Raw genomic sequence first — 27,690 nt, forward strand, 5'->3', positions numbered from 1 at the left:
TACATATTTAAGGTTTTACATCCTTTGTCAAGAATGTGAATGACTGGTCGTAGTTACTTGTTTAACATAACATACTTATCAGGAATGGAATAGACTACACATTGTTATAGGTTTAGCCTATTTTGTTAAGAATGAGATTGGTTGTGCATGGTTACAGGTTTAACAATTTTTTTTCAAAAGTGGGACTGTCTGTGTATGGTTACTGCTTGACAATAATATGTTGTCATGAGTGGGAGTGATCGTACCTGGTTGTAAGTCTTGAATAACAGGTTTTCAACAATGGACATCTTATATATATTGCGAACCGTGTTGTCTGTCCGAGCATTCGTTTGTCTCCCGCTATAAAAGCTGCGCACGCAGGCAAAGCTCAACATTCACGTATGAAATGACATGAGAACAAACTTGACGAACGTTGATGCCAAATTTTATTTCGCAAGCAGGATATTCTACACAAAATTGTTAGGATATTCTACACAAAATTGTTGTAATTAATGAAACTACCATGCAAATTTCAAAATGTGACATAACCTAAAGAATAAAACTGTAGATTTACCGAATGTTATTGTTGAGCGGCTATTAGCATGACTGAAATGCTCAAACAATTACTTGATAGATTAACTTAAACTTTTCCTGTCACTGGGGACGGGTACTTTTGCTTGTGAGTGTACAGTTACAGATTTAACATAACTTCCATTGTCATGAGTGATATTGATCATATTGATTTATATATATCATTACTGGTTTGAAAAGTAGAATCGAAATTGAACATATATAGAAAAACAAGAATGAGACATCAAATTAAAAATAAAAAATATAATATGGTGTTGGAAAGGTAGGAACACAAATACGACAGAAATAGGAATGAAATAAAACTGGAATTTCCAATCTGAAAGGCATTTCACGTCCATTGGGTCAAATGGCAAGGCCAGAAACTCCTATGGTTCAGGCATATCCGTCCCTAATTTGAACTACTGACCACATAACAGGTGCCCAACCAGCAGCACCCCCCCCCCGCTACAAGGGCTTTATCACGTATTTTGATCTAATAACGGAATTGAATATTACATTTAAAAACTGCCCACAGTTCACAGTTGAAAGTATGAAGAGTGTTCAACGGTATGACATCTCGAACTCTACACCCTTTTATTCGCAGTCCAACTCTCTGATAATTACACCAGAACAAAGCATGAATTAAAGAGATAGAAAAAAAATGGACCAAAGCCAAAATCCCACGGATTAACAATATTTGAACGTAACTAAGAAAGGGATCAGAACTTTAAGCATATTGAAAAATAAACCAGAAATTTAAACAGAAAGATGAAAATAGTTGAAAAAAATTACAATGTTGCCATAAATTGATAGGTAGCAATAATAATGTGGCTAGAACCAAAGCAAAATCAAGAAAAATTAAAATCGAAAATCATATATTTAGAATCTGTAGTAGACACTTTGGATGCTGAAATTACCAATATTTATGTTTATATAATAGGCGTTGTTGGCAAAAATACACAGTGGATATAGGACAACTTTGGTGATGATCTACTCACTGACCTCCAACTGAGACTACCAGACCTACATAAGGGTTGCAGGATACGTTTGGTAATGAATAACCCACTGAATGAAAGCTGAGAACACCAGAACTATATAAAAGATGCAGGACAAGTATGGTGATGAATTACTCACTGACCATAAACGGAGACTACCAGAACTACATAAGGGATGCAGCACAAATTTAGTGATGAGCTACCCTTTGACCACAAACTAAGACTACATAAACTACACAAGAGAAGATGCAAAAGAAGTTTGGTCATGCATTACTCACTGACGGAAAGCTGGGATGCTACAAGTACATAAAGGATACAGGACAATTTGTGGATAAACTACTCATTGGTCATAAGCTTAAGCTTCTGTTCAAAGAGATGCGAATACCAAATTTACCATAGTAAAAGTAAAAGCAGATGCCCAGTGTTAGGAACTACCATAGATGAGTTTCAGGGACAACTGGATATGTGTCTGCTATAATTATTGATTGTCAACCATCACAAACAGCAAAACTACTTCACTTATTATAATCATGAGTCTTGGAAGTCTGTTTACCACGTCTATATTTCCGGCAAATGGAAGAACAAACAAATTATATGTTGAGAAAATACCGCACTCATCATATCAAGCCCAGTTTAAGACCACTTCGCTATAGCACATTGATAAATCTACCACAAAAATGCAGGAGAGATTTCAGTCTGTGACGTATATTTTTTTCCAGTCATTTTGACATAACTCATTAAAGAACCATTTCACAGAACTGGCTAAGGAACCCACTCATTTTCGTTATCTAGAACAGTTCCAATAGATTATAGAAAGACTTCGTTCATGACAAGTTAATTATGCATTTATGATGAAAATATGTATAATCGAATGACAAATAATACATCGATTAAAGAAGATGTGCATAATGCAATGGGACTTTTACATATCAAGGTCGTTAAACAATAGCTCAGAAAACCATCCCAAAAGGACCAACTCATATAAAACTGATAGTAGCTCACTTTTTGACTCCGAAGAGTCCAAGCCTTGCACCGAAAAGTGAAACTTATATTGATTATGGAAACAAAGGTAACTACCCTAACCATAGCAAACAGTAGGTTTCCACCCGAGTAAAATAGGGTTATTATAGCCTAAGACCATAAAACATGAATGTAGAAGAAATTCCCACAAGAACAGAGGAACGAATGATGCTTGATAAGAAACTCGGATTTCTAAAATTTTAATATATAAATATAATTGTTACATTTTCTTAAGAAGATTGCTGTTTTAGAAATAAAGTGTCCTATTGCTCTTAGAAACATAGAAGAAACCTCCACACATCCCGATTGAGTTAGGATCTAAAGCCTCTATCAGTCATCCAGATATTAAAACTAATGGTTTAAACTATTTATACAAATGTAGCTGGCCCGGATGGTAGAGTATGCTTAGCTGTTGATCGAAAGTTCCAAGGTTTGAGCTCGTGATATACCGCTGAACACACTTCTCATTTTCAATTATAGGCGCGTTATAAAAGTGACAATAGTAATAGTAGCCATACAGGCGTCGGATGCTGATAAATGGTTACTTTTCCTTTTGTTAGTGACAGACCGAAAATACTAATAAAGCTAGGAAGATGAGTGACGTGAACCACAAGTTATGATAAGGTTACAGCCAAGGAAAAGTTGAATGTCGATTTTCCTCATTATACTTGCTATGAGATGATAGTCACAAAGAGTGCATCTTGGGAGTAAAATTGTATATGTGTGTTTAGATTTGCCATTTTTCACAATATTTGATAAAACACAACAACGACAAAAACTAGTGTGCTATATGGATCAGCTGCCGCACCTCTACTGGTTACCAGTAGATAAACATTTGTCATGCTCTACTACTTGCAAATGCCTATATCAACTCTAAAATTATTTGAAAGATCAGGTCAAAAGGCCCAGGACACTACATATGCGAAGGATATTTTTTTTCCTTCTTTTTAACGTAAGCTACACAATGTGCTTTCTGCAGTCTGTTCACTGCAGGAAATCGAACCACCGATTTTAGAGTTGTATATCCATGAACATGCCGCTGGGCAACCAGGTGAAACTGTGAAAGAAAAACAGAATGACACTAGGTATCCTTGTAGTGACTCTCTGCAATAATTTATATTTACTTTATGATTAATTTTTATCGAATATTTTATTACAAGAAGTTAATAGTGATAAATTTCATTTAGCTTCATAAAAAGGGGATGTTCTTATAAGACTGCTATAAGTTCACGTTCACATGTTGTTCTGAATTTATATAACCCTTATATATTTCATGAAATGCAATAGTGATCTTTCATAAACGAAATTATGAAGGAAATATGATCATGTTTGCAAGGTTTTCTAAATGTTGTCACACACGAATTATATCACAATATTTCATAATTGCTTCAGTTAAAATGTGGGCCTGGCGTAGACTAATGGTCAGTGTGTTAGACTACAGATGTAAATGTATGACACTGAACAATTAGCATTTTCAGCTGTGAATTCCGTTATCTGAGCCAAATATTGGCAAAGCTTTAGTGACAGCGGGCTGGTTACATTCTCTGTGGTTTCGGATATTCACGAAAAACTACATAAGGGCTATATGCACTAACCGTCCGTAACTTTGAGCTGATAGACTAGAATGAAGACAGCACCCACTGCCAAACCTTCGGCTACTCTATTCGAATGTAGTGATTTGACCATCACTGTTATAACGCACCCAATGGTCCCAAAGTGTGGAACGCGAACCATTCACTCTTGGATCCACAAACCGGCACATTAACTTATTCATGTCTGGCCCCTTCCCTGTATTTCAGTAGTTCCAAATTTTGGACGGCTATACCTTAATCTTAGGATATCTAATTCTGGGTAAGATATAAACTTAACTGTGTTTTGAAATTAACAAGGAGATAGTGAAAATAAGATTGCCACACTCCATATAAACGTATGTATATGTGTGTATGTGGAAAGTGTATATATATTTGTTTTGGAAACTCGCACTAAACTCCAGAAGAGTTATACGTGCATAGCCGTTCTTAACTTTGAACTGAGACTATAGGAAAGGCAGCTAGTCAATAGCACCCGGCACCAAATCTTTGGCTACACTAATAAAATAATGGGAATTAAATATTACACTTATAACACACCCAAGACTTCAAAGTGGGAAGCGTGATTTTGTGAAAACGGGACACGAACCATGGATCCCAAGATTCACCTTCTGGCACACTAACCACTAGGTTTTGTTCTGCCAAGCAGTGTCTATAATGTGTTTGTTTATCGCGTTATGCATGGGAGGAAAGGACTGATTAGGATCCTTTTCGTAAACCCAAAATTTGGTGACACGGTATTAGAAGGGAATTTTAGAAAAGGAAGATCCAGAACACTGACTACAACTATTATTAGTTGGAGGGGCCTTTGTAAACACGAAAAGTAATTTCTAATTTTAGCTTTTGAAAAACATGCTTGTAATTCTGCAAAGATAAAATATATAAATAAAATTTGAAATTATAGGAATTGACTGTTTAATACAACAGAATAATTAATTTACTGAGAAAAAGAGAGTTTTCTCGTGTACCCAGAGGAGCTATAACGATGTGATAGCGCCAAGGCACATATCCATTTTTTTCTTGGATCCAGCAACTAAAACGAAGAAAAAACATAAAACAAATAAAGCATACCATTAAATTGAGAGTAAATATTCGGCACAACAACTTATTACACATCACACAAGAAGGACCTTGTAAGGAAAATAAGTTATGAGACAATTTAAGAACAATTGTTGTGGTGTGAACTCATTTCATAAGTTGGCGAAACGTGTTTATAATGAAATATACTTGTCATAAGACATTAATATTAGGCTTATTGTATTTTTAACACTACATTCCTTATTCGATGGCTAAGGATTTTTAAATAAGAAAGTGCATAACAGTATTTCTTTCACACTGTTTCCGCCACATCCATTGCCGACGACGTGTTTCGCTCAATACAGAGCTCCTCATACCGAATGGGATACGAAAAACACAGTAGTGGTCGGATCGCTACTTATGTAAACCATTTGTTATAACAACAATTGTTATGTGTGAACTTTTTTTGTAAGTTGACAAAGCGTGATTCTAATTAACAACTCTTGTTATAGCAAACAGCTTGTATAAATAGTGTTAAGACCACTGCCGTTTTTTGTTGTTTTTTTGCATAACACTTGATGTGATGAGCTCTGTATTGTGCGAAACGCCTCATCGGCAATGGATGTGGCGGACATAGTGTGGTCAGGGCTGGCGCTACCGGAGGCGCAGCACGTGCATTTGCACAGCGCGGCAAAACACGTCGTGCCGGCCCTGGATGTGGTTGAAATACTATTATACACGTTTTTTTAAATTGAAAAAGTGAATTAAATGAATAAAAATGTAGTGTTAAAATATGATATGCCTGATATTAATGTATTATGATAAGTATAATTAATGACAATAGAAGTAGCAGCTCATTGTGCTAGTAATGAAAAACTAGGCTTGTCCTGTCTCTACTTGGACTACTTAACAAATGAGCATTCCCCTACAATAGCGAAATGTAAATTACGCAAGTTTTTAGGAATAACATTATTCTGCAATACTACCTAGAAAACAATCACCACCACCCACCCCCTCTTTTTTTTTTCGCATTTACGCTGTCGTGTACCGCCATGTATGTTGTATTGAAAACAAAAAGTGTAGTGTTGACCTAAAAAGTTATTATTTTTTATTTCGGATATTTGCGCAAAGCTACAATAGGGCTACCTGTGCTAGCTAGATTGAATTTTGAATTGATAGACTAGAAGAAAGATAGTTAGTTAGCAGCACCCAACTCCTTGGCTACTTTAATCGAACAGTTGGGATTAATCGCCACCTTCATAATGCACCAACGTCTAAAATGCGTTTCTGTGATAACGGTACGCGACCCTGAGAGTTAGAATTAAATGCCTATCGTAATAAAACGTTTTTATTGTCAGAAGTACATTGAATTTGCTATTTAGTTTCTTACTTATAGTTAGCCCTAGAGACAGCATATCCTAAAATTAAAATGAATCTGATTTGTATCTCAATTAGGGCTGTCGATGTAGGTCGTTTATTTAAAACGATGAACTTTCTTTCTTTACTGTTTTTTTTAACTATTTTCATACTTACATATTCTAGCACATTGTAACAGCATTGGTATGTTATGTTCGTTATCATACTTAAATAAAGGAGTTGTAGGTATTAAAATCTAATGTGAATATTTTTTATCTTAATAGTTTATATTGAACATAAATACACTACGATTTTTATTGTATATATTTAGACTATATAATACAGGTTCACTAAAAAAAAAGCATAGAAATGGAGATATAGCCCCATATGAGAAGTAACTTTTGAAACCTAATTGAATTATTCACTGCATCTTATAAAAATCCCCTCTTTTGTGAGGCGATTGTCTAAGACAAATATGGGAAGACTGTGCCTTAGACTAACGCAGGGCCTCTGATTATTTGAAGGTTTTAGTTTGTTAGATTCTTTTAGACCCGTGACTCATATGTCACAAAATTGTGAACAAAATTATAATAACGATTATGTTAAGTATATTCTTGGTTGTATACTGCATAATCAACTAAACCATTACTTATTGTAGATTAAATCAAAGTGTGAAGTTAACATATGTACCTAACTTTATTTTTAGGACACTTCTCTTACACTCTTTCCCTCTCATTTGGGCCACTGCTAAGTTTATGGACTCACAAAGCTAAAATCATGGATTCATTTTCCCGAGGTGGACAGTATGCAAATAGTCCATTCTGTAGTTTTACGCCAAAAACACACACATATTTATAATATTAACAATATTCCTGATTTGATGACTCTTGTGATTACATTGATTAAACATATTAATGGGTGGTTATGTATGAATGTCATTAAGTTGCAATAAAATTTATCCCTTTATGATATATATATATATATATATATATATGTAAAAAATAAAAACAGTATGTTATGCTATTGCAATGTTTCTTACTAATATATAAAAAATTGCTTCTATAATAGAATAAAAACCTGAAAATGCAAATATTGTTTCCGAAACTTTAAGAGAAGACGTTGTTCTTTCTTCTAATCAAACGACTAAATAGTTTTTAAAATCACATTTCATATTTAAAATTTTCATGTAGAATCTTTTATACAAGTAGAAACTTTTTAATTTTTCATTTCTGATGTTTATTCTAAGAACAAAAACTACTTTTCATAACAGTGTTAGAATCTACGAGTTAAATTCGAGCATATAATTAGAACCTAATAAAAACGGTTATAACAGTAGTTATTTTATAATTTTCATCGTGAGTATAATACAACTTAAATTTGGAATTTATCCTAAAAACTAGCATGCCTATGGCTAAAACTTGAAAAACACTAGTTTTTGTGTTGTCTTTATTATCAACGCTTCAATATGTCGAAACAACTGGTAAATGATATTGCTCCTCTGTTTTCAAGTTGTTATTTCGAATGTTTATGCTGTTCTTTACTGTCTTCTACTGTATATCAGAAGTTGTGAATTTCTCAATTGATGCTCGATAACTCTGTCTTTGTTCCCATTCTGGTCCCTACCAATTTATTAGGGCTTAACTTGTCAAGCAAACATCGGCTTTGCAACCCACAGAAAGAATAGAGAGTCAGCCGTCGTAATTTGATTATGAGCATCAGGAAGAATGCTGTGAGATCCTGCCACCTGCGTTCCGTACCATGGAGACGAGATTAGAGAGTATGATCTCAGCGGCCTGCAGAGTACGTGGATCAGTGAGATGACGCAATCGCTGATGGCGTTTCGTGGAGGGTTGATCCTAGGCTCTGGTCATTTCGTGCTGGATCAAAATTGAACATGTACATATCTAACTTGTCATCATTTAGATGTCTGAAACACAAGGTTTGGCTTTCTCAAGTTAATGAACTAGAGCTTTTGTTGTTCTTAAGGAGAGTATTATATTTTCAAGAATCTTTACTGATAAATCTGCTAATTAAGAAAAATCATTGTAAACAAAATATTTAAGTAAATACGACCACACGTTATTTATTACTTCCGAATACAATAAAAACACATACAAAGACATAAACCAGCATCAAATGCTGTGTTGCTTACGGTATAGGCCTACTTTCTCCTTAGTTGTGGTGTTATCATGCCTTTCACGTAGTGTCGAGTAATCCTAGTGGTGAACCTTATTATCTTCACGTAGCCTATACACAAGTAGTAAGAGGTGGTTTCTTCAAAACAATATTATGTTTCTGTTGGCTTAGGTTCATGAATTGTAGTATTCACACAGTGCCGATATAAAATACATTTTGTAGTATTCACACAGTGCTGATATAAAATACCTTTTGGATTATATTTCTCTGCGAAAAAGTTATATCAAGAAAAAAGCATACAACTTGAAATATAGTAATCACAGAAGAAAAAATTCGAAAAATAAGACAAACCTAGTCCCCATTTATCGTATGTACCAATGGTACGGTTTAGGTTTAGTTTCCACTTTATCATATAATAAAATGGTACTCTAAGTTGTGGTACTTTTTAAAGATTGGTTCTCATTCTATCATATATTCAGGTGACAATCTAAACTGTGGTATTGTTAAGGTGTTAAAATACTTTTATAAAAACTATTAAATAGGTATTATTATATAAAAAATAAACTTGAGAATTTTCAGCAATCCATATAAATATAATAGTACTGTCTGTTGTATGTCCATGTAACTACTTCGCAGGATATGGATGAATCTTCACCAAAATTGGTTTGGAGGCTCATTAGGTCCATGGGGAGAAACATACAAATTTTCTGTTTTGCATTTTGCGTTTTACGGTTTTTATGGGCGTTTAAGCGTTCTTTACCACTACTTCGCCTCTTGTTGATGGATCTTCACCAAATTTGGTATGGAGGTTTGTTTGGTCCATGCGGAGATACATGCAAATTTGTGGTTTTACATTTTGTGTTTTGCAGTTTTTACGGACGTTTTTTAAAATTACATACAAGGGAAGCTACTTTTTATGTCCTAAGATAACCTTTAATTAATCGTGAATTGACATAACTTCTGCCCAGGCGACGGGTACTCCAGCTAGTATCAAATATTTTAGAATATAAATATGAAGTCTCATATATCACGCGCACAAAAGCTTGATATAGTGGTGGAGTATCTATTATGTTTTGATGTTTTGAAATGTCCTATTTACTGTGAGTATAGAATATTTCAAAACATCATACGTCAAAAGTTTTAACCAGAACACTCACACGCCTGAGTAAACGCCAATCCAATGATGGACTTTGGGTTATGTGTTGCAAAGTATGGATCAGCTCCTCGATGGAGTGTTATGCAGTTGCACTTTTATATATGATATTCCCAGCATAATTTTACGTTATATCATCAATAACTGTATAATAATAAATTGCAGTTATGACTATATTATTGAGAATTATATATGTGTTTTAATTTTACAGAAATCTTATAAGCCACCTTGTTCGAAAATTACATTAAAGTTTCCAAACGGGTAAAATTAACGTGATGAGTACCCTGCTAAGTTACACTAGCAGCACCCTGATAAGATGCATTGACAGCACCCTACTAAGCTACTCTCACAACATCCTGCTTAGCTACACTGACAGTACCCGGCTAAGCTACACTGACAGCACCCTGTTAAGCTACCAACCCACATTTACAGTAGCTATGGGTTGTGAAGCAAAATTAAGTTAATTCATTACAGGAGGTTTCCAGTACAATTTTAATCAACACATTATTTAGGGGTCGAAGGTCATTTTAGTGGTTCTCTGCTTATTATAAAATAAAGAGTGGGTCATTAATATTTACCTAATATGAATTAGAAAGTTCAGTAGAATACAAATGAAGACTAGCCGCGTAATCTCCAGATAACCACATCATAGAAACTTAAAAAGGAATATTTATAATCAACCATCTAAGTGATAAGTCGATTACGGGACAATAGTAATAAATTCCATGTATGTCTTTACCTTGGTTTCGGTTTACAGATTCGTATTATTAAAAATATTTTGAACCATCTTCTAGTTATGTCAACGGTTTATGCTATTCAACTTCTCTTGAATAAGTAAACCGCTAAAAGTAATTTTTTCCACTTAACTACAAAGTTAATGCCAAACAATATTATTGTATTTTTCTTTATAAAGCTTGTCGAACAGTATAAACCTCTTATTTGTTTGGTTCGGTACTTAAACGTAAGCTAGAATCCAGGTTTCGATATCCGTGGTGGGCAGAGCACAGATAGCCCAATGTGTAGCTTTGTGCTTAACTTCAAAACAAAAAAAAAAAAAAACTTGAACGTAAAAAAAACAATGCGTTTTAAGTATTTCCCTCGAGTTTATCAGTTCAAAATTAGAAACGGACATGCGCAGATAGCTCTTTGTGTGAAGTTCCGGAATCAAATGAACAAATAGAAAAGAACATGCTAATGTTAACTAGTTATTGTGCAAAAACGTATCCAAGCTATATAAAAAGTTCTAATATAAGAATGAAAATTAAAATATTGATGTCAGTAAGGTTTTTTAAATAGTTAATATCAGATTTGGCTAAAATTTTAAACAAATATATAGTGGCAGATATAATAGATCGCTTGTGAAAACATCGGGCAGGCTGTACAGGATGATTCAGAAATTCATTGACAAGCAAATAATTGAGAAATGGAGACATACAGAAATTTTTGTTCGTGATATGAAATGAAATGTTATGGACTTACCCTTTGATGATATCATTGGGATTGTTCAAAGCCATATCCTGAAGACATTTTATTAATCTATATAATAAGATTCAGAGTCTGTGTGTTGTTTGTGTCATGTAACTCTTCCTAAACTGCTTATCGCACCAACTTTTAAGTGGTAGCAAACGAATTGTGTGGTTTCCGAGGTTTGCACAAAGGTAAAAATTTCCACCTATCCTTTGGAAAACCTGGGTATTTCCCGAAAACCCCCCTCTCCTAAACTGCTGGACTCACCAACTTCTAAATGGTGCCAAACGATGCGTCTCGGCCCCGAGATTTGCACAAACGTTTTTCACCCATTAGAGCACGTAAATAAGTAGGCCTACTAATTACCGTTCGTAACTTGATTAAAGAAATTAAACTTGCATTAAAGCGACAATGATAATTAAACGAAAAAAGTGCAAAATAATTTTGCATTTTGCCTTGCAAATGTGGGCCATAGACCCATGAGTTCGCTAATCAATTTATAAGGCACTGTGTCATCTTACTTTCAATAATGGTTTGAAAGTATAAAAATATTTGTCTTTTCTTTTGTTTTTCATTCAATTATTCTCATTCTGTGACTTATCTTATACAGCATAGAAAAAAATTAAAGTCATTTGTAGTTTTATAATATAAAACATCAAGGATCAAAGACATTATACCATAAGAATGTTTTTGATGCTTATATCATTGTTTTGAAACATTCTGCTTTAAAACAAAATGTTTAAATGACTAATATTAATATATTTTCATATATACATTATATATAAAAACAGAGTTATGTGACATTTAGTATTGAAGATTAATGGCTGTGTTTGTATATTTTAAGCGACTCTCAAAGTCTTGATGGCATGATACAAAGTTGATTTTGGTAATTTTAATCCCTTAGCCAGTGTTATTTATAGGGATTTCAGTTGCGTCAATTATTATGCATTTTTACCGGTATAACAAAAGGTCGTAATTATTATGCATTCTTGTTTCAGTTTGTCACGTACGTGTTATTGTTGAAAACAAAACTTCTAAGAAAAAATCTAATAAGAGCATATAACAAGTTATATCAAAATGAGGCTGTCCTCAATGGCTCAGCGGCAAGCATGAAGGCTTATGACATTAAGGATGGGATTTCGATATCCGTGATGGGCGCAACACAAATAGCCCATTATGTAGTTTTGTGCTTAACAAGCAAAACAAAATGAACCCAGTAAAGATAATAGGTATGAACGAAACTTCTAGACTTCGAGAAATATTAGCCACCTCTTCTTAGCTGTTAAAATGATTGAACTAACTGGTTACAACTGAAAAAGCTTGTCCACTTCACTATTAAAAATTCAAAAGCCGTACTACTACCTAAGTAACTTTTAACAGTTTTCTGGCGAGCAAACCGTACTGAACCATTTGAAAGTCGTTGTTGAAACAAATCGTAAACTGGTGATTAGACGACGTTTCGATTCCCTTCATGTATAATTGTTCTATTGTCTAATCACCAGTTAGCATGGAAGATTGCTTATTTAACAAATTGATACTTTCGATGTTCTATGACGTTTTCTAGTTTAGAAATATTCGCTGTTTTCTTAATTCAACCCCTATACCACAACTAAAATAAAAAAGAAACATTTGTAAAAGCCTAGAACTTAGATTTCTGCCATATTTCAGTAACCAGTTAGTAATGATCTGGTAGCGTTAGGAGACAAAATAAATGTTTGTCAGATGAGAACTTAGGAATGTAACTAAAACAAGGAAATTTGTAATTACATGCACGAGTGCTAAAAACTATCGGACAAACCAAATATTCACGCTTAGAAATGGACTTTTCGGTAACTTACAGAAAGTGCGCAAATGTGATCCAATAAGTTGAATTTAATTATGAACTGAATTCTATATGATATTATCTTTCTGCAATCTTTTAAAAAAATTTCTACTTGTTTTTGATCTGATATTAAATTTCAAGATATATACTAATATACTTCTGGAAATGACAAATGTTAAGATTATCTTACAGAAAAACTGTTTTGCACCTTCTTTAGAGTTACTAATCTGCTTATTTAGAGTTTCCGTGTATCTATACCAACCAAGTTCCCTTGAAAAACAAGTTTACATATTCAAGGAGTGTCTAGAAATGCTTGGCTATGCAATGAATAAGGTGCCAACAATACGCATTATGAGCTGATAGTTTTGACTTATTTGACGAAAAGCTTTATATACACATTCATACTACGAAGAGCTTCTTTTCAATGTGAACATTATTTTTCCCTGTTAAATAGTTTATACACCATAAGGTACATTAGACGTTATAAAGACAACTAGCCAAATTACTTCAACTGAACTTTTAGTCGTTTGTTAAGTATAACATATTCTGCCTTCACCATCAGAGGTAAGATTGGGAACTCTACATTTGAAAGTTTTACTTCAACTAATGCAGTGTTCTTTACGATAAAAAAATATTAATTTAAAAATGAAGTGAGAAAGTTAGATATATCAATTATTAATATTTTTTCCTTCAAATGAAAATGAGTTTTTTTTTTCTGTATCTTTCATTTTCGTGAATAACAACCTTTGTAGGATGTTTGTTAGCCACCAATATGCATTATGAACTCATGGTGCATAATATATGTGGTGATCTAAAGTGTAAGTGTTGGTGATATTATTAATTAATTGTTTTACTCAAGTAAATCTACTATACCTGTATCAATGGCATTATTACAATATTGGCTGGAACAAAAATTACACATTATATATTTATTGCCCCCAATGGCTCAGCGGTAAGTTTGAGGACTTATAGCACTAAGAATTGGGAATTAATACCAGCGGTGGGTACAGAACATCGCAAGTTGCTCCTTGTATAGTTTGTGCTTAAAATTAAAAAATACAATTTAATTTTTAAACATGATACATCATTCTGTATAGTTTGTACATAATTTGTATATCTGCAGTATTTTCCAAGTAACTATTTTTTAGTTAAGATGTACATTAATCGCTCTCACCAACTAATGTGACAACCTGCTGAGATAGGTAGAAGCCTGTATAACATCCATTAGAGCTTGCGATCGGGTTTGACTTTAAGATTGTATTGAATACTTTTTCGTTATTGTCTTGGCTAGACTAGTTACTGCAGTTTGTCATCCTTAGGTTACTATGTTGTCCATAGAGAACAAGTCTGTTATAAGTAAAACTCTTGAAGAGTACGTAATGGGTCGGGCTTGGTCCATATTATATGTGGAAAGAGAGGTATATACATACTGTACTGAATATTGTAATGTACTATCTCATGGTTACATACAGTCAATAAAGACAAAATTCTCAAGTCAGTTTTGAAACCACCACGAGGGTAACTTTACAATATTTGATCTCTTTTAACCAATGTTAGTGGCAGCTCACTAATTTTATGAAATATTTTAGCAATCGCAATGCCTTGATTCTGAGTTTATTCTATAAAGATTATTAAGTAAATCATCCAAATATCGAATTATATCTGAGAAATAAATGTCAGTATTGCGTAGCCTATTCACCCCTTATCAATTATAATATCCAACATTTTTGCATGATTGATTTTAGCTTAGGTTTTGAACATTATACTAAGTGTTCGTAGACTTTCTTTTGTTCTTAGAACATTTCATTCGATACACTTCCTAATATATTGAAATTGGTAGAGGTAGTAGTGAAGTCACAGTTTTTTAAATAATGGCAATGAAGGACTGATGTTTTTATGGCGTATTTTGCGCATACTCTTTCATTCTTGAACTCAAACAACGAACTTTAAGGCCCACATAGCCATGGTTACACCTTGGGCAGGTAAGTTTATGGATGAAGTAAGAGCGATGCGTTTTAGGAACCCTGCCTTTACATTTAAATTAATTATTTAAACTAAATATTGGTTTAAAAAGTTCTAAGTTGAATTTGTGGATAAACTTTATTTTTTAAAACAATTTTAATCCTTTTCTTTAATTCTATAGCGTTTTACTTATACATGGTAAAATATAATAAACTATGTTTTTAGTTGTAGCAAATTTACTAATGTCCCTCGATGGGACAGCGGTAAGTGTACGGATTTACAATGCTAGCATCCGGGTTTGATTCCCCGAGGTGGACACAATAGGTAGCTCAATGTGGCTTTGCTTTAAAAAAACAAAACTATTTACTAATTTTAGAAGTGTACATAGTTTCTAAATATTTCTTAATAATGCTGTTAATCAAATGTAGGGGAAAAAGTACTTTTCTGTAAGAAATTCTTTATACTTACCACTTCCAGAATGGAACAAACTGTTTTATAAGCCCGCTGTATTAAGTTATAAATTCAATTTTTCTTTCATTCAAAAGATAGAAAACTATCCAAATGAAAATATAATGTTGGTTTAGGGTAACAGTTACTTTAAAATCGTTTATCTAAATTAACTATTTTAGTTTGTTTTGTGTGTTTCTTTTTAATTATGCACAAAGCTACACAAGGGCTATCTGTGCTCTGCCCACCACGGGTATCGAAACCCGGTTTCTAGCGTTGTAAGTCTGCAGACATACCGCTGTGCCACTGGGGGGGGGGGCAACTATTTTAGTATCTAAGAATGGTAAGGTAGATGCAGTTTGTTCTTCAATCGTAAATCAAATATTTCCGAGTTGACTATACAAGTAATTTTGAAATGAATATATATATATCAGATTTATTTTCAAATCCAAGAAAAATAACATAAATGACCAAAACGAAATTTCCGGTATAATACATATCAAATAATCGGGATGCAAGTTTTAATTAACTTCTCTCATACACTTCAGTATTGAATGAACAGTTTTATTTTCCAGAACTTGAAAACACCATAGGTTCGTTTGTTTGATGCACTTTTCGCAATGTCAGTCGAGGGCTAATTTAGGAGTGATAGACAAGAGGGAAGGTAGCTAGTCAATACAACGCGTTGCCAACTCTTGGACTACCATTTTACCAACAAAAAGCGTGATTTAGCGTCACATTATAACGTCCCCGTGGCTGAAAGGGCGAGTATGTTCAGTGACAGGATTCTAACCCACGTTCCACAGAACTGGAGTCGAACGCCCTGGCCATTAGGTCGTGCCAGGCCCAATATCGTAGTAAAATATCTAATATTTCTTGTTACTAATATTTTTGTTCACTTTTTCAAAGATAGAAAAATTCTATCAAAGCTCTCTATATATATATATATTCATAAATTACGTTAACAAAACTGTTAAGGACACCATAAAAAAGGGGTGTCACAATTCATTACTGGGTTCCCATTTTAATAGGGAATGAGTCCGTGTTGAGCGTTAACAACATCTAGGACGCTGTTATTGTCAGTTGCTATACATTGCTGGTGCACATTTCATAAAATAGACAACTATTCCTAATGCAAGGCCGCTACAAGTATAGTGAAAATTAAAGACCTTTTCTAAGGATTTCCCAGGCGGCACGTCATACATTCCCATATTGGTTAAATTGTGTTAAGAGTAGGGATATGACCTTGACTGGTGCAAACGATGGACATGCATTTTAAAACTCTGAAAGTGATATTGTTCTTACCCATAAAATTCCGTCAATGCATCACTTTAAAAATCTCACAGTACAACAAAGCATTCATGGCTTCCTCGCAAATAATAATCAATAGACAAGTCCAATCTAGATTCATATCATGATGATAACCCCACAACTTTTATATTCATATCTAAAATATTACCCAGTTTGCCATCATAACAGAACTTTTCACCTAAAACAAATAATGAGGAGTGACATATATTGTGGTATTCATTATTCTTTACTCTATTCTTAATGTCCAATGCATACTTGATTGGAAAGAGCTGCAGCCTATTCGTAAAATTCAATAATATGAAACTCTCTCCATACAGTGGAGCTTACAGCACTGAGTTAACATAAAACTCCTGAGTTATAAGATTGAAGCCTAGTTGTGCGGGTTATATTCAAAATACTTTTCACACTTTTGCTTAGATTGATTATTGTTTAATTTTAATTGTGTGAATCAATATTCCACAAAAAACACAATAATAACTGTGGAGCTGGAAATAAAATTCCTCAAACACCCATATCACCGATAATCATTCTTTTTTGAAGATCAGTGAGCTCCTCTCCTTGAAGCATCGTGTTTCCAATTACCTGGGAAATACAACTAAATTCAATGGCAGAAACTTATCATTGTTTGGTAATGGTGTTTGAAACTTTTGGTAATACACGTTACAATACCAAACCAACAGTATTTGATGTGGCTCAAACAGCATACTGTACAAGAGAATTTATTGTGTATATCTACGAGGGTAGATCAAATAGACAAATAGTAACAAAATAGTAACTATGTAGACTGATAAGAACAATTTGTGTGTGTGCAAGGTACGAAAACAACAATAATTAAGTGAATTTGCGAATAAAAAATCACACTTTATAGCATGAACTGAAGTATTTTACGACAAATTAACTCTAAAATGCCCCCAGAGCACACGAATTTATTAGTGAATATTTAGTGTCGAAGATCTTTATTTGTTATGAACCCAAAATACAGGGTGGTTATAAAGACAGTTTCACAGTTCAGTATGCCATGTCTCACAAACAGTATGGCATAAGAATGTAAGATTGTACAGGGAATCATGGGAAAGCAAATGCCACAGACGTCACATGTTGCCACCAGGAACACCACCATGGTTTCGTTCGAATATTTTCCATGGGTGTAAATGGGCTTGTTGATCGCAGCGCAGGCCATTCAACCAACATGAAACTGACAAGTGTGCAGAGAAGTGAACTAATGTAATATTATTACACCAAAGGATGCAATGACGAGGGACTCTCAGGAAATACCGTAGAGTGCAGGACCATGTTCCAGTGGTATTGTACACAAGTATTTAGACAAATCTGAGGAGATTGCACTTGTGATAAGCCACGTAGAAGTAGATCATTACCAAAGTGCACATTGCGTAGCAGTGCACGTTATTTACCCGGTAGTAGGATTTACCTATTTTAACTCTGTGTAAGACTATTCAGTAAACTTTGCAAATGTTTCTTTACAAGCTGCATCATGTTCAAGCATTTAACTCAATGTGTTGATCTTTCGTTGCAGTTCTTGGAAAGACTGAAATCGATGATCAATGGTTTACCAGTATCATATAGACTGGTGAAGCACACTTCACCCTTTCTGGAAGTATAAACACGTGTAACTGCATTATCTGGTCAGAAACCAATTCGCGTGTAACATTTCTTACACACCTCCATGATGCTAAAGTGAGTGTGGTGTGGTTTTAAGCTGATCTTATTATTGGATCGTATATTGTTGAAGAACCATTAGCACGTGGACTGTAAACCTGCACAGGTGATATTGCACGGTACTGTGTAATGCTCGCAACCCCCGTGGTTTCCACGCTGTAGCAACTAAATATAACAGACACTATAGTTTTCGTTTAGGATGGTGTCCATCCGCATATTGTTTGTCAGCTGAAATAAAACACGTCTTGTGGGAGCACTTTAAGGGCAGAATCGTTTCTCGTCAATTTCCTTGTGAATAGATGTATCACCAGCCAATTTCTGGTTGTGGAGGTACGTGAAGCCTCGTACAATTCCAGATTTGAAGGATATAAGTGTCCGGAATGTGATCAACACAGTAAATATGATGCGCGGCGTTGCTGTTATGTCTTTTGTCGCACTGATACAATGCATTCTGAACGCTTTAAGAACACATTTTCAACAGTTGCTGTAATTGGTCTGACTTTAGCAGCACTAACAACTAAAAATTATTTCGACAACATTAATACACTAATACATATGATGATTATTGAGTGAGAAATAGGTAGTCATATTATGGTCAGTGAACACATGCAAAACAGGCATAGGGAAATTTAAATCCTCAGTGAAATGAAATGCTTTCATTAACATAAATCATGAAACAGAAAATATACGCAAAATGTGCACCTCTGAACACATAATAGCATGGCAGACCTCATCTATAAGACATCGTTTGTTTCCAACTAATAACCTCATATCAGTCGTAAATATTTTAGCTAACTTTCTTTCATAGTTAAAATAAGGAAGCGAACAGATATTAAGGTTATGCTTAAAACGCATAAATTAATCTTTATTAAACTTTTTAAATATTCAGACAATAGAGACTGTTTATGTTTTTAAAACTGAAATATTATTTGGTATTTTCTTACTATTACTTTTATGTGAAATATAATACATTTCATCAGGACAGGAAGCTTACTTTTTAATAGATTTTAAGGTAATATTTCTTTCAAAGAAAATCTCCTCTCAAGAGAAGCTTATATGGAACATAAAACTAAGTTGAAAGACAATGGGCTGAATTAAAATTAACAAAAGGCAAAATCCTACTAAAGTATGATCGAGAAAATGAATGTTATTACGAATTTTAAAATTAATAGAAAGTGGTTCAAAAACAATTGTGAATTTTTATTATTGGAGGTTGCCTTCAGATTTCTATAGTATGTTAAAAGATTTAATTACTAAGATTATGAAATAAGTTAGTCAAATATATGTAAGTTTGCAAATCAGGCTAGACATTACTTTGCAGACCTTTTCACAATAAAAGTACTTTTATTGTGTGTTATGAAATTTTGTTGTTGTAGTTTTCATGAGAAATCCAAATTTGCGGTGTTCTCACATCCATTAGAAGAATTGTTAACGAGCTGTAAGTGGAATATAAGCTTCACTTTATCATATATTATATAGCATCGATATTATACAATCTGTGCGAATATCGCAGTAATAACACAAAACTCATAGTTTCAAGTAATAAACACTTACTCTGCAACTATCCCAAGGTGCCTGTAAAAGTTTTAACAGTCACAGAAAGTGATGTGTCTGTTATCTATATGTTTTCCTATAATTAATGTTTCAGTAAAATGTCTATCACAGACAAAGTCAAGGTAATAATTGGTTCCAATGCTATCTAGTATCCTAAAAGTTTAAATTGAACAACAATTGTTTTTTGCCTTTATAGTGTTACGTCATTTGGTTGGATTATTCTCAGTTCTTCGTGAATTGAATATACTGTATATTATTAAGACTGAACAGAGTAATTAATACATGCATGTGTCTGTTTTAGTTTTTAATAGTAAAAAAATAGCATAAAGGTACTCTTTATTGGCTCACTTGTTAACGTTGTATGTTTGTTTGACAAAATCCTCTTCCTGTTTATTGTTAGAATAATTATATTTCCCACTAACAACATGAAACGTAGGGAGTTGGTAATCCTAGAACCAGCTTGACTTTGTCCTTAATTAGGTTAGAGAGTACACAACAATGTCTAACGTGCAGAAACGGACTTATGTGTCCGTTAGAATTTCAAAATAAGGATGTAGGAATAATTTGTACGTTTTTAGAAAGTATCCTAAGACGTAATTTTTCTCACCTTTGTACTGGAATACCAGGTTCTATAAAGTATATTACTGGGCTAGAGCTGTAGAGAGTTGTCCACGGATAATTTACAAATGCAATGAATAGAAGGTTTGTTAGAAAAGCTAGTAGGTAAGTATTAATGATTGAAAGTCTGATCGTTTAATGAAAGAATTGTCCGTGCGAGACGAAGGTGTAAAAGGACAGTGAAATGAAGAAAAAGCTGTACTAATCAAACTTAGAGATATACATAAGTAAAGATATTTGTCTATTTGACATTTTTACCTTATCAGTTGTTTAAATAAACAGCATTATTGAAAAATTCACAATATTCTTACTACTGTTTCAAGTTGTAAGTGGACATTAGAGTGTTTGTTTTAAGTAGCTATATGAAATTAACTTATAGTAAAATACAACACAGTTGTTCCTGATCTAAATATAAGACAACAAATCACGACTGACTGTATTTGTTTCATAAAATATATTCTCACAATTTATCATTACCAGTTTTAGTTAGAACACACTAAATTTAAAATAGCCTTTAATTCAAAAATAAGAACTTATGTAACAAGAATTAGACTTATTATCTGGAATGTTAAAGTTTGCAGAGTCAAATGAACATTATTGCATATGTACCCATAAATGTATTTAAAATGGGCGATAATAATTTTATAGATGTATTTCGCTAGTTAAATCACAATACTCCAAAATTACCTTTCGTATATTTTCTTTTCACCAAAAAAAAAATCCAACGTTCATTCCAAGCATCCTAAAACTAAAAGAGAAAAGAACAGCAAGAAAAAAGAAGGGCAAATGAGGAAGGAGTAGAAAAGAACAGAAAGGCGTGGAAAACAGAAATTAAAATATAAACAAGATTAAAGAGAATTTAAAAGGACATATATTTACTTGAAGCATAAGGATTATAAGAAAAAATTAGCAAAACAGGAAGAAAAGTCGGAATTATAGCATTAACAGTCAAAAGGAGTGGAGTAGAAAAAAACACGTTCTTAATATGCTTTATAATTTCCCTTGTGAATCATAATTAGCTGCACTTTCTGTATCTGAATCACATTTTTATGTACTTGTGTATATACTCACAATTTACTCAGTAAGCATTGATACCTAATTTTTCTGATAAATTGTAACGTGACCTATATGATGACAACAAAGGTGCAAAACCTGTTATAGAAAAGAATATGAAGGGTCTAAAAATAATGAATACGAATTCAGAAATGCTCTCAATCAAATAAAAAAGGAAAAAACGATAGATCCAGATAATATAGCTGCTGAAATGCTACACACATTAGATAAGAAAACTCACTGTCCTTGCCAACGAAATGTACAACACAAGACAGTATATCAATGTACATTACCCTTCCAAAAAACCTGGTGCGACAGAATGTGGGATCCACAGGGGAATAAATCCTTATGGGAGTCCCTATGATGACAGTTCGTTCTAAAATAATAGTAGAAGAACAATATGATTTCATGGAATATAAAGAAACTAGAGAAGAAATATTCACGCTCAAGGTATTAGCGGAAAAAGAAATGGAGTGCAAAAAGACCCGTACCTCTGCTTTATTGATTATGCCAAAGTCTTTGATAAAGTGAGACAATAAAAACAGATGGGCATGCTCAACAAACTGGATACTGATGGAAAAGATCTTCGATTAATCATTGACCTTTACTGTAACGAAAAAGCTGCAATTTGAATAGAGGAGATATCAGTGAATGGTCAGGAATCAACAAAAGAGTCAGACAAGATTGTGCTTTTCCCCTGTCCTTTTCCCACTATAAAGCGAAATCATTCTTAGAGAAATATTTGACTTAAAGGGGGTGATCATCGGTGTCCAGAATATGAACAATCTACAATACGCTGATGATACTGTACTTATAACAGAAACAAAAGGTGATTTACATACATTATTGAACAGAGTCGTCATTGAAAGTGATCAGCGTGATCTCTCCATTAATTCATGCACACACACACAAACAGATTGTTTGGTTAAACGGACAATACCATAACTTACAGTAGCAATACATGGAAAAGAAATAAAGCAAGTAGTGAAATTCAGCAATGCTACACCAGACGGGAGGAATGAGTCAGAGAATAGCATTGTCCATCAGCAATGCTACACCAGACGGGAGGAGCGAGTCAGAGAATAGCACTGTCCATCAGCAATGCTACACCAGACGGGAGAAGCGAGTCAAAGAATAGCACTGTCTAAGGAAGCTTTTCAGAAAATGGGAATTGTATTGAAGAACAGAAATTTCTCGATGGCCACTAAAATACATCTGCTGAAATGTCACATTTGTTTCGTTCTTCTATATGGACCCGAAATTGGACAATTAATAATGGTATACAAATCAAATTAATACCAGAGGAAATGTGGTATTAGGAGGTGCTGAGAGTACCCGGGACACAATAAAAACGACAAATGGGGAAGTGTTACAAAGAGCAAGGGTACAAAGGTATTTCTTGAACGTAATAGGAATAGGCAACTTAAGTTTTTGAATATGTTGCGAGAAGAGAGGACAAATAACATCTTGCAATAACAGGCAAGACTGAAGGGAAGAAAAGCAGGGGAGACGAAAATCAAATGCATAAATAAAATCAGTAACTGAAAGGAAATTTAATTACAACACAGATCTTTCACAAGCAACCAGAGACCAAAGTGGATGAGGCCCATAATCGCCAACATTTCTAACAAATAGCAATGGAACAGTTGTAACGTTTAGAACCAGATGACAATGATCATTAAATGTTTGGTTGAAGCACGTCAATCTTTAGAGTAAGCTTTAACTAAATGATTATGAAGTACATTAAAGACTATAAATTTCAGAAATACGGATATTTAACGGTCTATACGAGTGGAAGAAAAGTAAAATGAAATTACCCGAGCAAAACCAGCGATTGGCTGCTTCATAACAAGAGTTATTTTGCAGTTTCAAAACCTCTTTGTGTATATTATTCAGGATTCCATCCTGAGGTCTATATTATTCACTTCTTACTTAGGTGAGAATAATAGGATGTTTGGTGTAGTACATTTTTCTTAAACTTCGTATGATGTCACTACATCACAACCTTTAGTATCTGTATCTGTAAGTAGAAATTCTCAAATTTAACGAACTCTCTATTTGACCTATCTTCTGATACAGGATCAGAATTACACTGCTCTTATACCACGATCTCTACACTTACTTTCTTTATGATAAAGTTTATCACATTCTTCGTTACCAATTAACTGTTTATTGACTGTTATCCTTAAAACGTGTTGAGTACAGTATAATGCGTTAGAGGAAATTAGTTTTAAAACTAGAATTACCGATGCGGTTCTGACCTCATCAGCTATTCAAGCACACTGTTCTAATTTGTTTAAGGACCAATTTGCTGGGGGTTCCTGACTTTGTTGGTTATAAAGTCTCTAATAACACATGAGTCATACATGAATCGTACAAAAGATTTAAAGAAAAATACCATCAATATTGTAATTAATTTCAGTAATTACTATTGGGGTTCCTTGTGTAGTTTATATAGAAAACGAGTAATTTTGGCGTTTTTTTCTTGGTTACTTCTTTAGTGTGTGTTGTAAGGGACAAAAACATATAATTACTCATTGATGCAATGAACAACATAAAACAAATCGGTTACTATTTGAGGTTCAACGTGCTTCAAATCGATATTACCCTTTTTCTAGCAAAATGTATTATTATAATGCCTCATAAAAGTGTTTCCAACCTGTCTTAATACTGATCTTCGATTATATTGAAGATCTATCACAAATATTAATGTTTCAGAATAGAAATAGAAATGATAAATAAGATAAATAGCAAATCATGAAAACCACAAACGAAAGACGGGAACTCTAAAATAGAAAAAAAAAACATAGGAAAATGGGAGGAACAAGAACCGAAATCAAAACACCAACAGTACATTATTTTAGTCAGTTAAGCATTTAGTAGGGAACTAGTATTACAGGGAACAAAAAAACATGTTTAAAAATACCGGAATTCAATAACGGGTGAAACTGAACAAATATTTATCTTTACACATAAAATAAAGGTGGAAGTTTTCAATACCAAATGTTATTCCTGAACCTTAATGACAGTAATCATAAAGCCCATCTAAAAACATCATATTAAAGCAAGGCCACACTTGCTATTTCGGAATACCTACGGACCAACTTTTGAACATTTCATCACGCTTTTTGTTGCTTTTGTTTCATCATTTCTTTCCTTTAATATCACATGAGACCAAATATCGATTATCTCGTACATGTACAAATCACTGTTTTGTTTTGTGCAATAGGTAAAATCTGAGACAGTGTGTTGAAAAACAACTGAACAATCCGATCTCGAATACTGGAATTGTCCATTTTTACTTCATCACTATTGTAGGAAAGACAAATTTCTTGGAGTACTCATAAGCCATCTTAATATTCTTTAAGGATTTGACGCTATTTAGCATTATTTGCTACTTTACTTCGTAATGAGGTTGTAACCATTGGAGCTGTATTTCTCTCTATAATTCGGGTTACTACTTAACGGGAAAGTAATACATTTACATGAGGTACTGAGCTTCATGCCATAACCTTCAGTCTTCATAAGTTTTGTTCGAAAGAAAATCCCAGAATTGCTCTAGTACAGTTTTGGACAATTTATAAAAACGCAAACTGTTATCTGCCATCTTCAATAATTCTGATTCAGTTAAAAATCAAATGCTATCAAATTCTATTACCAACTAACCTCCCAGTTTACAGCTAGACAACTCCCCATCCTGACAATTACACCTTCTTCCCCTCCAATTAAAACGAGCTCATTCTCAAGCCAAGAACGACACAGCTTGACTTCATAAACCACCAACACACAACACAACCCTGCATGTTAAACCAACGACACACAACACAACTCGGCATCTCAATGCACCAAAACAAAACTTAGCTCAGCAGTTCAGGCCACCAACACTAAACACAATCTAACATCTCAAGTCACCAACACACAACACAACCCAGCATCTTAAGTCACTAACACACAACCCAACATCTTAAGCCACCAATAAACAAAACAATTAGACATCTCAAGCCAACAGCACACATAACAAACAACACAACCCAGCATCTCAAGCCACCACTATCAACACAACTTGGCATTTTAAATTAACAAACAACATTATTCGCCATCTCAAGCTATCGACCCACAACATACAACACAACCCAACATTTTAAATCACTGATACACAGCACAACCCAATATCTTAAGTCACCAACACATAACATAGATACCACAACCCATCATTTGTCCCACCAATACACAATACAACTCACTTCTTAATCCATAAGGATACAACCCATTATCTCAAGTTACAACACATAAAACAACCTGGCATCGCAAGCGACCAGCACACACAATACAACTTGGCATCTCAAGCCTCCAACACGCAACACAAACCGACATTTCGAGTTACCAACACACACCACGACCTGACATCTCAAGCTACTAATACACAACTACATATCAACATCTCAAAGTCACCATTATAAAACACAATTCGGCATATCAAGGCACCAAAATATAACATATCTTGACATGTCAAGCCGCAGAAATGATTTTACATACACACCCATTTACTATTTACTTAGTTCAGATGAATTAAGAGCTAAGCTAAGGTTCAAATTCTTAACATATATGCATTATTCAAGGCTTGGACTCAGGTCTCCTGGCTCATACCAACATTTTGAAAGTCTCAAGCAGACAACTCTCCATCCTGATTGTTACAATGTGCTACACAATCTTCAATGACAATGCTCCTTTCCCCCAGTGTTATCTTCATTGTTGTCATTATTTCTGTGTACGTGACAGTGTTACCTATTGGTAGTAGGTGAAAGTTTTGAGATAATTATAAACTAGAAAATGTGTTCAAATTGTGGAAGCTGGACAAAGACAATTGGCAACTCATCTTAGGGAATCCAAGTGTACTGTAGGAATGTTATTACATCCTAAAAATTGTTGTTCTCAACCCTAGAATCTTGGAAACGATAATAAAAGGCCAAATCTGACATGTTATGACCAAGTTAGCAACTGAACTGATGACCAGTGATCAAAAGATAAAACAATGACTTTGTGAGTAAGAAAATTGGACAGCTCCGCACAGCAAACACCAAAAGCAATGTCCATATGCTATTATGCTCTTCTCGAATGACGTAATATTTCTTGTCTCTACTAGATTGTTCAACTTCTTTGAATATACTCATGTTGGTGGCATTTTAGTTAAAATGTGGTAGGCATTGGACTTAAGAAATGCACAGATCTTATTGTGCTTCCGTGGGTACAATTGGATCAAACTTTGTTCTGATATACGATAATGCTTTCTACTATAATGGCAGATTGTGACCTTGAACAACAACAACAAGAAAATATAGATAAATAAGAAGGAAGTTTTTGTCAAACCTCATAAGACATGTCAGAAATCTTCACGAACGTCAGCGTTTTAACTTACAATGTAGTATGAAGAAACTTGGTGTTGCATCTACCTAGAACTAGGATTATGTCCCTTAAAAATAATGTTTAGAAATGTGCCTTGCAAATACAGAGATTGTATCAATCGCAAGGGTATAAATTTTTGCAAACACGTCTCTTTTAGGCGAGTTGATTCAGTCAGTCCTTAACTGTGACTGCTTTGAAGTTGAGAGTACTTATTTTCCCAGGTCGTAACCAACGTAATATTGTCAATGAAACTGATTCATTAAAAGTATTTACTGATTAAGTGTGCTTCTGTTGCTTCTATTATATACACTGAGTGGTCACAAGTGAATAGACACCTAATTTTTCGTCATTTAACTGATTTATGCTAACTAATTTGTGTTCACAGAGCACTACATAGATGAAAATGCTCCGCACACTAATTATCTTGTGCTACAACATGCCTATAACTCAAGGTTCTCTCGAATTGTCAGATTTTGTTAGAGGAAGGATAGTTGGTCAAGCAGATGGTGGAATAAGTCAGCGGCAAATTTCGCAGAATTTGGGAATCCCGCTTTCGTCAGT

General features: G+C 34.0%; 1 protein-coding gene across 7 annotated transcripts in view; it reads right to left on the reverse strand.

Annotated features, from left to right (window-relative positions):
• Positions 1 to 27,690, reverse strand: part of LOC106457153 (vesicular acetylcholine transporter-like) — a 316,981-nt gene that overhangs the window by 146,403 nt on the left and 142,888 nt on the right. The window contains exon 1 of one of the 7 annotated variants that reach the window (XM_022382975.1): positions 8,679 to 8,737. The exons of the other annotated variants lie outside the window; for them this stretch is intronic. The gene's annotated coding sequence lies outside the window, so the exon portion shown is untranslated. Of the gene's footprint in view, positions 1 to 8,678; positions 8,738 to 27,690 lie in introns of those variants that run through there. 7 annotated transcript variants of the gene reach the window in all.

This window comes from Limulus polyphemus, unplaced genomic scaffold (assembly GCF_000517525.1).
Source record: "Limulus polyphemus unplaced genomic scaffold, Limulus_polyphemus-2.1.2 Scaffold297, whole genome shotgun sequence".
Classification (NCBI taxonomy): Eukaryota; Metazoa; Arthropoda; class Merostomata; order Xiphosura; family Limulidae; genus Limulus; species Limulus polyphemus.